At 55.5% G+C, this 12047-nt stretch overlaps 1 protein-coding gene across 1 annotated transcript in view; it reads left to right on the forward strand.

Moving 5' to 3' along the window:
* KCNIP3 (potassium voltage-gated channel interacting protein 3) overlaps window positions 1-12047 on the forward strand; it is an 87353-nt gene that overhangs the window by 13778 nt on the left and 61528 nt on the right. The gene's annotated exons all lie outside the window — the stretch shown is intronic.

The following is a 12047-nucleotide window of genomic DNA, read 5'->3' on the forward strand; positions in this document are numbered from 1 at the left end:
CGTGCAGGGGCCTGGGGAGGAGAAGGCCCGGGCTTCAGCGCCCCCTCGGTCCTGCCCAGTGCAGCCCAGGGGCTGGGGCTGGCTCTTTACCTCATGCTGCGTTCTGGGAGTTTGTGGCAGAAATGGATGGCCGGCACTTGCTGTCGGCGACATTTGGTGTCTGTGATGCAGGGGGGACCTCATGCAACCCCTATACTCTCACACACCTACCACACACTCACACTTGTGCACACCCACCAACTGTGCACATACCACCCACTCACACCTGTGCACACCCACCAAGCACATGTGGGTGCGCACACATCACACACATAGGCGTGCATGAGACTCTGCCTCTTTGACTTTAAGGAAAAGGTGAAGACTTGGATCCTGACAGCTGTGTCTTGTTCGTTGTCTCAGACACTGTGTTTTCCAGGGAGCCTCAGTCCCCTTGCCTGGAGAATGGGTATATTCATGGCCCCAGCCTCCCAGGCTTGATGGGGTGGGGCCAGCAGTGTGTGCGGGCCAGGCCCCTGTCCTTTACCTGCACACCCACTCTAGGGGCTCCCAGCATGCTTCCAGTCCCCTCCCTTCTGCTTCCCTGAGCCCCTGCTACCTGTGCTGCTCCGTCACCCCTTTCTGACCGTTCCGTTACCCAGAGCAGCCTCCATGGAGGCCCTGGGGCCTGTGAATACACATGTGGGGTCCGTGTGCGCTCTCCCTCTCCAGCTTCTTGGGACGATGCAGAAACGTGAGGTTACTACAATTTCATACAAACAGCTTAACTGGGAAGCTCACATCATCACGGGGCTGTTTTTCTGCAGCAGAGTAAAGCAATTGTTTTCCATTAGAGTAGGAACAGGGGGCAGAGGTGAGCCGTGGCGCCCTCGTGTGGCTGGCCTTGTGCACCCGACGGGCTCGGGTCTGCTCTGATGGGCCCAGCCTCGCCTCGCTGGAGGCCCAGATTCTTTTTATTTTTTTTAGACTTACGATCTGAAGAATTTTATTTTATTTATTTACTTACTTATTTTTATACAGCAGGTTCTTATTCGTCATCAGTTTTATACACATCAGTGTATACATGTCAATCCCAATCGCCCAATTCATCCCACCACCACCAATTTTATTAAAGTATAGTTGACTTACCATGTTGTGTTACTTTCTGCTGTACAGCAAAGTGACTCAGTTATACATATATATATTCTTTTTCATATTCTTTCCATTATGTTTTATCACAGGAGTTCCCTGTGCTCTACAGTAGGACCTTGTTTATCCATTCTATATATACTAGTTTCCATCTGCTAATCCCAAACTCCCAATCCCTCCCTCCTCCACCCCACCTCGCCCCTCGGCAACCGCAAGTCTGTTCTCTATGTCTGTGATTCTCTTTCTGTTTTATAGATAAGTTCATTTGTGTCGTATTTTAGATTCCACATATAAGTGATATCACATGGTATTTTTCTTTGTCTGACTTACTTCACTTCGTACGATAATCTCCAGGTCCATCCATGTTGCTGCAGATGGCATCATTTCGTTCTTTTTTTACGGCTGAGTAGTATTCCATTGCATATATATGTACATCACAGCCTTCTCCATTCATTCGAGGCTCAAATTCTTACTGGCCTGCATTTCCAGGGTCTTCTTGGCAGCAGCTCAGGCTCCTCCTTCTCCCCCCATGGATCTTGCGGCCCCTCCGTGACCCCGGTGTCTGTCTCTCCCTCTCCGGTCCTCGGCATCCGGCACCCACCCCACTCCCAGGCCTCTCTCCTGCTGAGCCCTGGCTCCAGCTTCCAACTTCCAGCAGAAACATCTGGCACACGGTGGTCTTCAGAATGGGGCTGGGGTGTGGTGTGCCCCCCTTGCTGAGCCTTTTGCACACCTGAGTGTGCGTGGACACGGGGAAGAGCAAGCCCGGGGGGCAGGATGGGTGTGTCTGGGGTCGCAACGAGAGGAAACGGGGCCGAGGGGACCACGCCCACGGGTCCCACCTTTAGCTAGATGGGCTCCTAGATGGCAGCGTCTATTCCCGTCAGCTCCTTCTAGAGCCGTGTGGAAGCCTTTGCTGAATGGCTGGTCACGGCCATGCAGCAGTGCGGGTGGGGAAGGGGTGCAGGGCCCAGGACACCACCAAGGGCTCTTCCCAGCCCTGCCCATTCCCCTGGTGACATGTTTACCAGGCACCCTGCCAGGCCATGTGGAACACACAAAACGCAATCCTTAGTTGTGTGAGGCTGGCACGGAGGGTCACTCTGTTTTACTAAAAGTAAAGAGCAGACCGACTCTCAAGAAGGTCACACGAGTCAGCGGGTCCCACGGGTCAGGGGCTGAGCGAGGTCTCTGACCTGGAGAGTCTTCCATATGCTGTGGGCTGGGCGCCCACTCTGATGTGTGTCTTCCCTGACTTTTCTCTCGGGAGCTGCGGGAAGGCGGGGCTCGGGGTCTGCGGAGGCAGCAGCCACCCTCCCAGGCAGAGGAGCCGGGACCCCAGTGCACCCCTCTCTCCACTGAGCATCGCTCCCGGGCCTCAGCTCTGCAGTCCCATCACATCCCTTGAGGACACCTTGCTCACACCAAGGGCTCCGTGTGCTCATGAAATGATCAGCCGTGTGCGGACGAGGTGACTCTGCTCCTTCAGGAGCCTCCTGGGGCTCTGGGTGCAGAGGACAATCGTGCCATTCAGTGTAGTTCTGTCCCCGCGCTCAGCCTGGCCCAGCTGGGTGTCCTGGGCTGGCGCCTGCAGAAGGCGGGCGGGTGACCGGGACGCTGCACCCTTGTTGGCGGTAGGGGTGGTTTCCATTCAGCAGAGGCGGCCTGAACCACAGACTTCTGGGACATCTTAGAGCAGGACCCAAGGAGCGTGGCCCAGTGGAACACGAGGGTGGCCTGAGCCTCGGCAACTCGGCAAGGAGTGGGTGGGACTCAGGGACCAGGTGGCATGAGGACAGGGGGCCAGGCCAGCTGCTGCTGCTGCACCCTGGGGGTCACCCCTGGGCTGTAAAAGCCCCAACATGGGGTCGGGAGCCAGTCAGCAGCGATGGCCTTTAAGATGGGTGGTCCTGGGACCGGGCCGCTCAGAGCCGTTGGCGTGGCCCCAGAAGTGCATCCCTCCCCAACGCTGGGAGGCCATCCTCAGTGACCCAGGGGCTGGCACTCTGAGCTGCTCTGCTTATCTCCCCGGCACCGAGAGTTCCTCCTATCAGAATGTCAGGCCCCCTCTCCAGGGGCACGGCTGAGCCACCAACCGGACAGACGCGCTTCTCAAGTCTGGCTCGCACGAGGACAGTGGGACTGGGTGCCTTTAAGTGTAAGCCTGGAATAATAATACCACCCACAGAGTAACCTGGGGTCTTCGTGGCAGATGCCTGAATCCAGGCTGGCTGGTTTAAGCAGAGAGGCATTTACTCTCGGCTGTTGGGAAGTCTGCAGAAACTCTACAGGGCCAGAGAAGGAGGCCTGGATGTGACAAGGCCAGGGCCCTGCCTGCCGCTATGGGAAACACCCCATGTCCCAGCCCTTTCCGGTGGGGACGCCGGAGCTGCAGCCACGTGCTCCTGTGTGGCAGTGACCATTCCCCACGCAAGGGACACATTCCTGCCCCTTCCCCCAAAGTGCAGACCCAGATTCTCAGGCACGGCATCCATCTCCGGGAGATACTCATTTCTCCTGGGGTTTGTCACCCCCATGTAAAATCATAAAGTCGCCACCACCACCACCAGCACGCGTGATAAAAGAGTGGTAGTAGATACCAAATGTGAAATAGATAGCTAGTGGGAAGCAGCCGCATAGCATAGGGAGATCAGCTCCGTGCTTTGTGACCCCCTAGGGGGGTGGGATAGGGAGGGTGGGAGGGAGGGAGACGCAAGAGGGCGGGGATATGGGGGTATATGTACGCATATAGCTGACTCACTTTGTTATACAGCAGAAACTAACAACGTTGTAAAGCAATTATACTCCAATAAGTATGTTAAAAAAAAAAAGAGTGGTAGTAGAAAGGTACGGGGATGAAAAGGTTAATTAGCTTGTCTGTAATACATAAGGATATATAACTATATACTAACAGAATTTTTTTTTAATTTAAAAAAATTTATTTATTTATTTATCTGGCTGTCTTGGGTCTTAGTTGCGGCACGCGGGATCGCCGTTGAGGCATGTGGGATCTTTCGTTGTGGCGCTCGGGCTTCTCTCTAGGTGTGGCATGAGCGTTTTCTCTCTCTAGTTGTGGCACGTGGGCTCTGTAGTTTGCGGCACGCGAGCTCTCTCCTTGAGGCGCTTGTGGCGCGTGGGCTTAGTTGCCCCGAGGCACATGGGATCTTAGCTCCGTGACCAGGGATCGAACCCACGTCCCCTGCATTGGAAGGCAGATTCTTTACCACTGGAGCAGCAGGGAAGTCCCTAACAGAATTTTAATGTGTTTGAAGCACCAAGATATACTCAACATCATGTTTCAAAGTGAGATGCCAGATCAGGTGCAAATTTTCAAGGATTTATCTGAAAACTGTATATGGCTTTTGAAGCTTTTACCCTTATCAAAAGTGTAGAAAGTTGAATGGTTAGAGCCTGGAGGGAAGATGATTTGTGAAGAGGATTTCTCTGGAGAGTTCAGCCCCCCAGTGTGAAGGAGAGATGCTTCAGTTACCTTTTGTTACCTAACAAAATACTCCCAAATGTAGTGGCTTAAAACAACCACCATTTTTTTCTCCCAATTCTGTGGGTCAGGCCTTTGGGCGGGCCCCCCTACCTTCCCCCCGATGGTACTTCTACTCCACGTGGCATCAGTTGTGATTACTCACTTGCCTTTGCTTAGCTGGTGACTGGGCTGGGCTGGGAGGTTCAGAAAGGTTCCACCCACACGTCTGGTGCCTCAGTGCCTGTCTTACTCCACATGGCTGCTTGAGCATCCTCACAGCATGGTGGACTCAGGTACAAGATGGCTGACTTCCAGGAAGAGGTGGTCCAATAAGTAAGGCAGAGAGTTCTTTTTTTTTGTTTTTTAGGCAGAGAGTTCTTGAGGCCGAGGCTCTAGAACTCACACAGCATCACTTTTGCTGCATGCTATTGGTCAAAACAATCATAGGCTTAGCCTAGCAGAGGGGAAATAGACTACCTTTCCATGGAATTGCAGTATGAAATCTGTGGCCATTTTAATCCACCGCAGGGCCCTCAGCTAAGAACCAACCCATGGTGGAGTGATTCAAGCTCTCATTCTTGAGCGATCTGAGCCCTCAGTCATCCTACCTATAACTCCACCCCACCCCCACTTACTTTCATCCCTGTATTTGGCAATATGAATAGGTTGCGTGGTGAATTCACTAGGTCTGAGACATAGTTCCCATCCTCCACCCCATGTAGGGGTAGCACCTTCTCCCCTGGATAATTGGCATTATTCATCCCAGCCAACGCCCTTTCATGTCAGTTGGCCTGAGTGGTGTGGGGAGCCCCAGATGGCCAGGTGACAGTCTCAGCTCCCAGTTCAGCAGATGCACTGATGTCTCCCCTTTGGAGAAGCATTCTTCTTCTTTTTCTTCTTCTTCTCCTTCTTCTTCTCCTTCTATTTTTTTCTGGCTGCGCTGTGCGGCATGTGTGATCTTAGTTCCCTGACCAGGGATCGAACCCCCGCCACCCGCATTGGGAGTGCAGAGTCTTAACCACTGGACTGCCAGGGAAGTCCCAGCATTCTTCTTTAGGGATCTCAAACCTCTTATCCAGAGCCCAAAGTATCGGAGATGAGAAGCAAAAATGCTGCAAGTATGTGGTTGGGGCTGGTGCTTCCGTTGGTTCTGGACCCATTCTTCTGGCTGGAGGAGGAGCATATATGGTGGCACGTCCAGGACAGCACCTGCACCTCACCACTGGCACTGGAACCAGTGCACGGTGGGCTCTTTCGCTGTCCTGTAAGTCCAGCCGCTTCTGGGCATGGGGAATAGGGGGAGGCCCGTGCGTCTTGTCAGCACTGGCCTTTGGCCACAACTCTTTGCTGTAAAATGAGTCTTTGAGTCAGTAACAATGATGCATGGGACACAGCGATGGGCGGTGTTGTTGGCAGAAGCAAGGTGGGCAGAAAGCGAGGTCTGTATTCAGAATGAATGTCAATTCCAGAAAGAGTAAACGATGGTCCCTGCCAGCGTGGAGCTGACCTGCCACCTGGTGGCTGGCTTGTCGCCCTGCTGGCAGGCTGGGCACCCGACAACAGCTGTAGCCAGATCAGCCCGGTGAGGGGAAGTTCATTTCGTGGACCCATGAGTAATCTTCGTCCCCCATGGTTCTTCGTTCATGGCCAGGAATACAGGCTGACTGACGTGCACGGACAGGCCATCTTGTCCACCCGACTCTCGGTGCCTCTGCAGGCCTGGCTGCCCTTTGGACAGCGTCCACAAAGGACTGTGACACCCTCACACCTCCTAGTCACCACTCCTCCAATCTTCTTCCCTCCACCTCCTTGACCCCTGAACGCATGCTTAGTACCCACCCCTGAGTCAATGTCAATCTGTACCTCAGGCCACCCCTCCTTCCAGACAACTTATAGTTGGTGCCAGCATTTCTTGCAGCTCTGTCTGTAAATTACATACACGTGCTTTTCCTCCTCAGACGGTCTTAGGGACTCCCCATGAGGCCACAGGTGTGGGTTGAGGGGAAGGTGGCGATGCAGCTGTTACCATGGGGGTCTGAGCCCCATTTATGAGCAGACACCTACCTGAGCCTTCTAGACCCCCGACCCTGAGCTTATACATAGCGCCTGTGTGTGATGGTGACGTGCTGTGCATGCCCCTTTAGAGCTGGGGGAGAGGTGGACACTTAGTTCCTGATGGGCAGCTCAGGTCTCAGGGTCACCTGGTGTCCCACAGTCGGGCCTTCCATCTCCCCGAGGGCCCAGGAGTGAGCCAGAAGTAGTGTCAAAAGAAGAAGAGATTTTTGCCAAAGAAAGCATGGCTTTGCTCAAAAGCAGAGGCTCCTACCGGGGCCCACCCTGGGCCCTGCAGAGCACCCTAACTTTCCACAGACACACTGTGCGCCATTGAATGTGCTGGGTCATCAGGCCCAAGGGGAGAGCTGCTTGTTACGCAGCCTGGACCTGCTGCACAGCCTTTGCTTGTGCCTGGAAACAGTCTGGAGCAGCACAGCACCTGTGGTACACAAGAAGCCCCTTGTGTACGTCCTTTCACTGGCTAGGAGTGCAGGGTACAACAGCTGGTCTTTCACTTTGGAAGGAATGTTTTTACTTGCCTGCCAACAGAAACCCCAAACAACAGTAGCTTACTTTAGACAGAGGTATGTATCTCCTATCTGAGAAATCTGGGCTAGGCAGCGGCTGGCACTGGTTTAGCAGCTTGGGGATATCAGAGTCAAGGTCTAAGGGGTTTTTTGCTTCTTCCCTCACAGTTGCAAAGTTGTTGCTCTGGCTCCAGCCATCATGGCTTTGCTCCCGACAAGAGAAAGGAGAAATCAGGGGAAAGGAGGAAGTGGTGATGCCTACATCAGGAAGGCAACACTCTCACAGAAATCTCTGGAAGATTTATGCTTACATTTTACGGGCTAGAGCTGAGACACCCTGACTGCAAGGAAGGCAGGGGATGGCGGTTTTTTTCAAGCTGTGCACATTTCCACCCCCAACGAAATCTGAATTCTGTAGGTGAAAGAGCAGATGAGAATGCTGCAGTGCTGTTCTCCGCCACACGTACCTCGTGGGGTTGTTTTGATGCCCAGAAGGGCCTTAGCGAGCTGCCTGCGTGCACCGGGTGCACCGAGAATGTGGGCTGTGGGTCTTCAGCAATGCCTGCTCCAGTCACATCCTTGGTTTTTCCTTATCCCCCTCAACACAGGGATCCCTTCCCATCTCCCTTTTCTCCACTCCACAGAGGCACCGCAGGGCTGGGGCTGGGGTCAGTGAGCAGAGGGCAGAGGTGAAGAGCTAGCCAAAGGCCAAGGCCCCCACTCATCCCCCAGCTCTGTCCAGGGTCCCTGGCCCCTGAGCCTCCTGGGCAGGGGGTGGATGGGAGCAGGGCTGTTCCCTTTCTGGCTGCACAGAAGCCCCAGGACCTAGGTGAGGCCCCTTTGCAATGAGATCACACCCTCAGCCGAAAATCACACCAGTGGCACCTCCCCCATTGCTGCTGGGAGCTCAGGAGCAGTGCCCACCCCCGCCCTCATGCCCTCCCAGGAGCCCTTCTGCCTCCGGGGAGATTAAGCACCTGGGTCCGAGGAGCCAGGCGAGGGGCCGGCCCTGGGGCAGGAGCAGGGCTGACCCCAGCAGGGCACCGGCCGGCCCCCGGGGGCTCTGGGCTGGGCTGAGGGGCAGGCGGCCCTGGGAAAGGCCAAGAGAGGGCAGAGGGCAGGGACAGAGATCAGAGGAGAGAAGGACAGGCCAGAGAGGCCGAGACACGGAGGGACAGGCTGGGACCCACAGGACTGGTACTGAGACTGAGAGACAGACCAGAGGCGGGAGAGAGAGAGAGTTCTAGAGGAAAGACTGAGTGCCAGGCTGGGAAGACGCAGGCAGAGGGGGCACAGAGCAGGCTGGGGGGCCGGTACTGTGGCTGGTTGGGCAGAGCGAGGGCAGGAGAAGGGCCCCCGGGCCAGGCCTGGCGATGGCGGGGCGCGGCGAGGCCCCTGGCGCACCCAGGGGGCTGCCCTGAGGCTGCAGGTGTGCCAGCACGGCTGCAAGAAACACCTGGGCAACACCATCAGCTTCTCCTTCCGCTTCGTCTCTGGGAACCTGACTCGAGATGAGGACTGCTCTGGCAGGACTGGGGGCAAGGGGGCAGGAAGGGGCAGGCTTGGGGTTTAAAACTGTGCCCACTTTGAATGGGGCAGGGGTGACGGGGCACAGCGGTCCTGAGAGCGGGACTGGAAGGGATGCCCAGCCTTAGAGTCCTGCCCGGCGGCCGGTAGACAGTGAGTGCCAAGCCCGGGCTCCCCCACCCGTGGGCCTGGGGAGGGAAAGCAGGTGGGAAGGGGGCTTCCTTCTCCAGGGCACACCGACTCAGGCACAGCGAGCATAGGCTGGGAGGGGGCTGGCGGCTCTCGGGCCGGGGGTCCTCTCCCCTCTCCCCTCCCTCACTGGGGACCCCTCTCCTCTCTCAGCAAAGACAGATATGACATCTGTAGCAAGGATTAAATAAAACAAGCAAGCGTGTAGAAAGGCCTGTGTCTAGAAAGTACTCAATCAGTGATAGCCATCTTTCAAAATCTGTAAAACCCACCAACCTGGAATTTCTAGCAGGGACGCAGCGGGGGGCTCCCCTGGAGCCTGTGCTCTCAGACTCAGGCCTGCGGAGGAGCCCCGAGTGGGAGTGACTCCGGGCAGGCTGGGTCCCACTGCCCCTCTGCCTCCCTGCCTGCCCCACCCCGAGCCAGGTGCTCAAGGGCTGAGCAGGACCTCGTCCCAGGCTGGGCCATGCGGACCATGCAGACCAGGCACAGGGAGAGGGGCTCCTGCGTCTGGGGCCCTGCAGTTTCCTTGGCAGGACGCCCCAGGAAGGGCTGGTGTCAGGAGCTTCAGACCCTGGAAGGAGAGACCTTCAACAGCTTGGGTCTTGTGTGTCCTTTTGTTCTATCCTGTTATTGGAGGGATGCGAAGGAAGCTAAAGAAATCACGATCCCCTAAAGAGAAATCAAATTAAATCTCTAACACATAAAGATGAGGCAGTGGAGACATGTGACATGTTGGCTTTTTAGCCAAAGCTGAAAGCTACTTATGCTGCTCAAAGAAGCTCATGGCCACTGAGGGACAAAGGGCCAAGCGAGCAGGGCTAGGCTGGAGCACCTGACCTTTGTCCCCTCTCCAGGGGCGGGTCCCCCATCTTGTTCCCTGCCCTGTCCCGAGTGCCTAGCACAGAACTTGGTGCTTGCCTAGCACAGGCCCCAAATACTTGTCAAATTAATGAATGCTCTTTTAAGAAGGATTAAAATTAAAAATTGAACATATAATCAATCATCTCAAAATCGGTCGAATAATAACGGTTTAAAACCCTCAAAAGCAATAATAGATCTCTAGGAATCAGAAGACAGGATTCTGATACAGTGAAGGTTTGCAGAGGGAGCTCAGATGGGAATGTGAGTCTAAGGCAGGGGGGCAACCTCAGGGACCTCCGGGGGGCACTTGGACCACTGCTGCTGCTGGGAATGGGAGCCCAGGGTCCCCCCGGGCTTTTCAAGAGAAGGGAAATGCCTTCTCTGCTCACGGTGCCTCTAAGCCCTGCCTCCCAGCTGCTGCGAATTCCTCTCTCCAGGCTGTCCTTTTGGGGGAGGATGGAACTTTGAAGATGGTGGTCCTTGAAGAGAGATGCCTGGGGGCTGGGCCCAGGGGCAGAGGGAGGTGCCTGGCATCTCAAAGCCTCTGGCCATGATCCTTCTAGCTACTCCCATGTGCTCCAGCTGGCTGGTGATTTGGAGCATCTCTCCTGCCCACACTGAGCCCCTCCTCACCTGTCCAGCCCGGCAGGGGTGTAGGGAACGGCACCAGCTCCGCAGGGCGTCTGGAAGGGTCAGTGAGCGCCCTGGCTTAGTGGAGTTTCAATCCACAGGCATCTTTACTGCTGGTAGCTTTATGCACCTTTTCTAAACCTTCTTACCCGTCTGATACCGCTGCAGGTTCATGGGTGCTCTCTCTTGCTTCCTCTGTGTCAGTCTTTCTGGAAAGGGAAGGAGGATACTGCAGGTCTGTGTCACCTAAGGGTGCAGTCTGCCTCCCGGACCTCAGGTCCTTCATCTGACAACAATCACAAAGGCCTGGGCTTGCTGGTCTCCCTCTGAGCCCCTTCCAGCTCCGGGGAATGCTAGCTCTGGGATTCACAGGATGGCCAGGGTGGGAGGAGCTGCCTGGGGGCAGGAAGCGGGGAGGTGGGACGTGGGCAGCCGATAAAGTGCAAATACTTGACATCAACATATGAAACAAGCTGGAGGAAGCGCGGCTCTTTGTCACCTCTGAGCCTTTCAGGTTTGCTCTGTGGAATCGCTCTTGCCAGCCATTCAGATGAAATTTTGTGCACATCCTGTGGTCATCTTTCTGGTGTTAGCGGGTACTCAGGAAGCCTTAGAGCTCCAGACCTTCATCCACCCCGGAATCTCCTCCCCCTGGCTCGTTTCAGGCTTAAGGCTGGAGCAATAGGGCAGGGCGTGGGCATCTCTGAGCATCTCTGCTCTTTCTCCATTCTGCTCCTGCGGGGTGCCGGGGCCAGGCCAATGCCACCGCTCAGTTGTTGTTTCTCACGCCCAACTGTTGAGATTTCCCCTCTCCAGGCAGTCTTTCTTGGAGGAGGATGGGCCCCCAGCTCTCTTCCACAGCGTCCAAGGGAGCCCTGCAGAAACACACCCTCTGCCTCCATGACTGTTGCTATGTGGGTATCCACGTCCCTCCCATCACCCTGGGTACTTCTGGCCAGTGTAGCCATGACCATCACCCTGACCTCTTCCAGGTGTGCGTCAGACCGACCTGGCCCTGCATCCCCCAGACTCCAGGGACACGTGCCCAGATCCCCACAGGCTTCTCAGATGCCCCTCACTTGGACAGAGGACCAAAGCCCCCCTGTGGGAGGAGGAGGAGTGACACCCCAGCACACCAGCCAGCCTTTCCAGAGACATTCCCTTCCTTTGCCTCGCCAACATTTCTCTGGGTGAGGAGGGGTGAGTCACAGAGTCAGTTTCTCAGTCCCCTAGTGTGACCTGCAAAGCTGATCTTGGCCTTTGGACCTCTGCCCAAACTCAACAGGAACAAAATCACATTTAATACCTGGACATGAGACATGGAGTCCACACCAAGGCGGGGAGAGCCCTGTCTTCTGGGCCTCACACCGCACCCTGCAGCGGGTGCCCAGACCCGGGGCTCCCAGGGACAAGGCAGGAATGGGGCAGAGGCTGGGAGGGGCCAGGAGAGAGGGCTTGGGCTCCAGATTGAGAGAGCAGAGACCCAAGGTTACAGACAAAGTTGGGCACAGCTGGCTTGAATTGTCAAAGCATCATTCTTGATGTGTTAAAAATATCATTCTCCTACAAATAGACAGCATGTGTCAGGTTCTATTGAAGTCCTTAATGAGGCAACCAGCAGAGTGACAAAGCTGATGCGAAAGAGAAAG

The sequence above is a fragment of the Phocoena sinus genome, chromosome 13 (genome assembly GCF_008692025.1).
Source record: "Phocoena sinus isolate mPhoSin1 chromosome 13, mPhoSin1.pri, whole genome shotgun sequence".
Taxonomy (NCBI): domain Eukaryota; kingdom Metazoa; phylum Chordata; class Mammalia; order Artiodactyla; family Phocoenidae; genus Phocoena; species Phocoena sinus.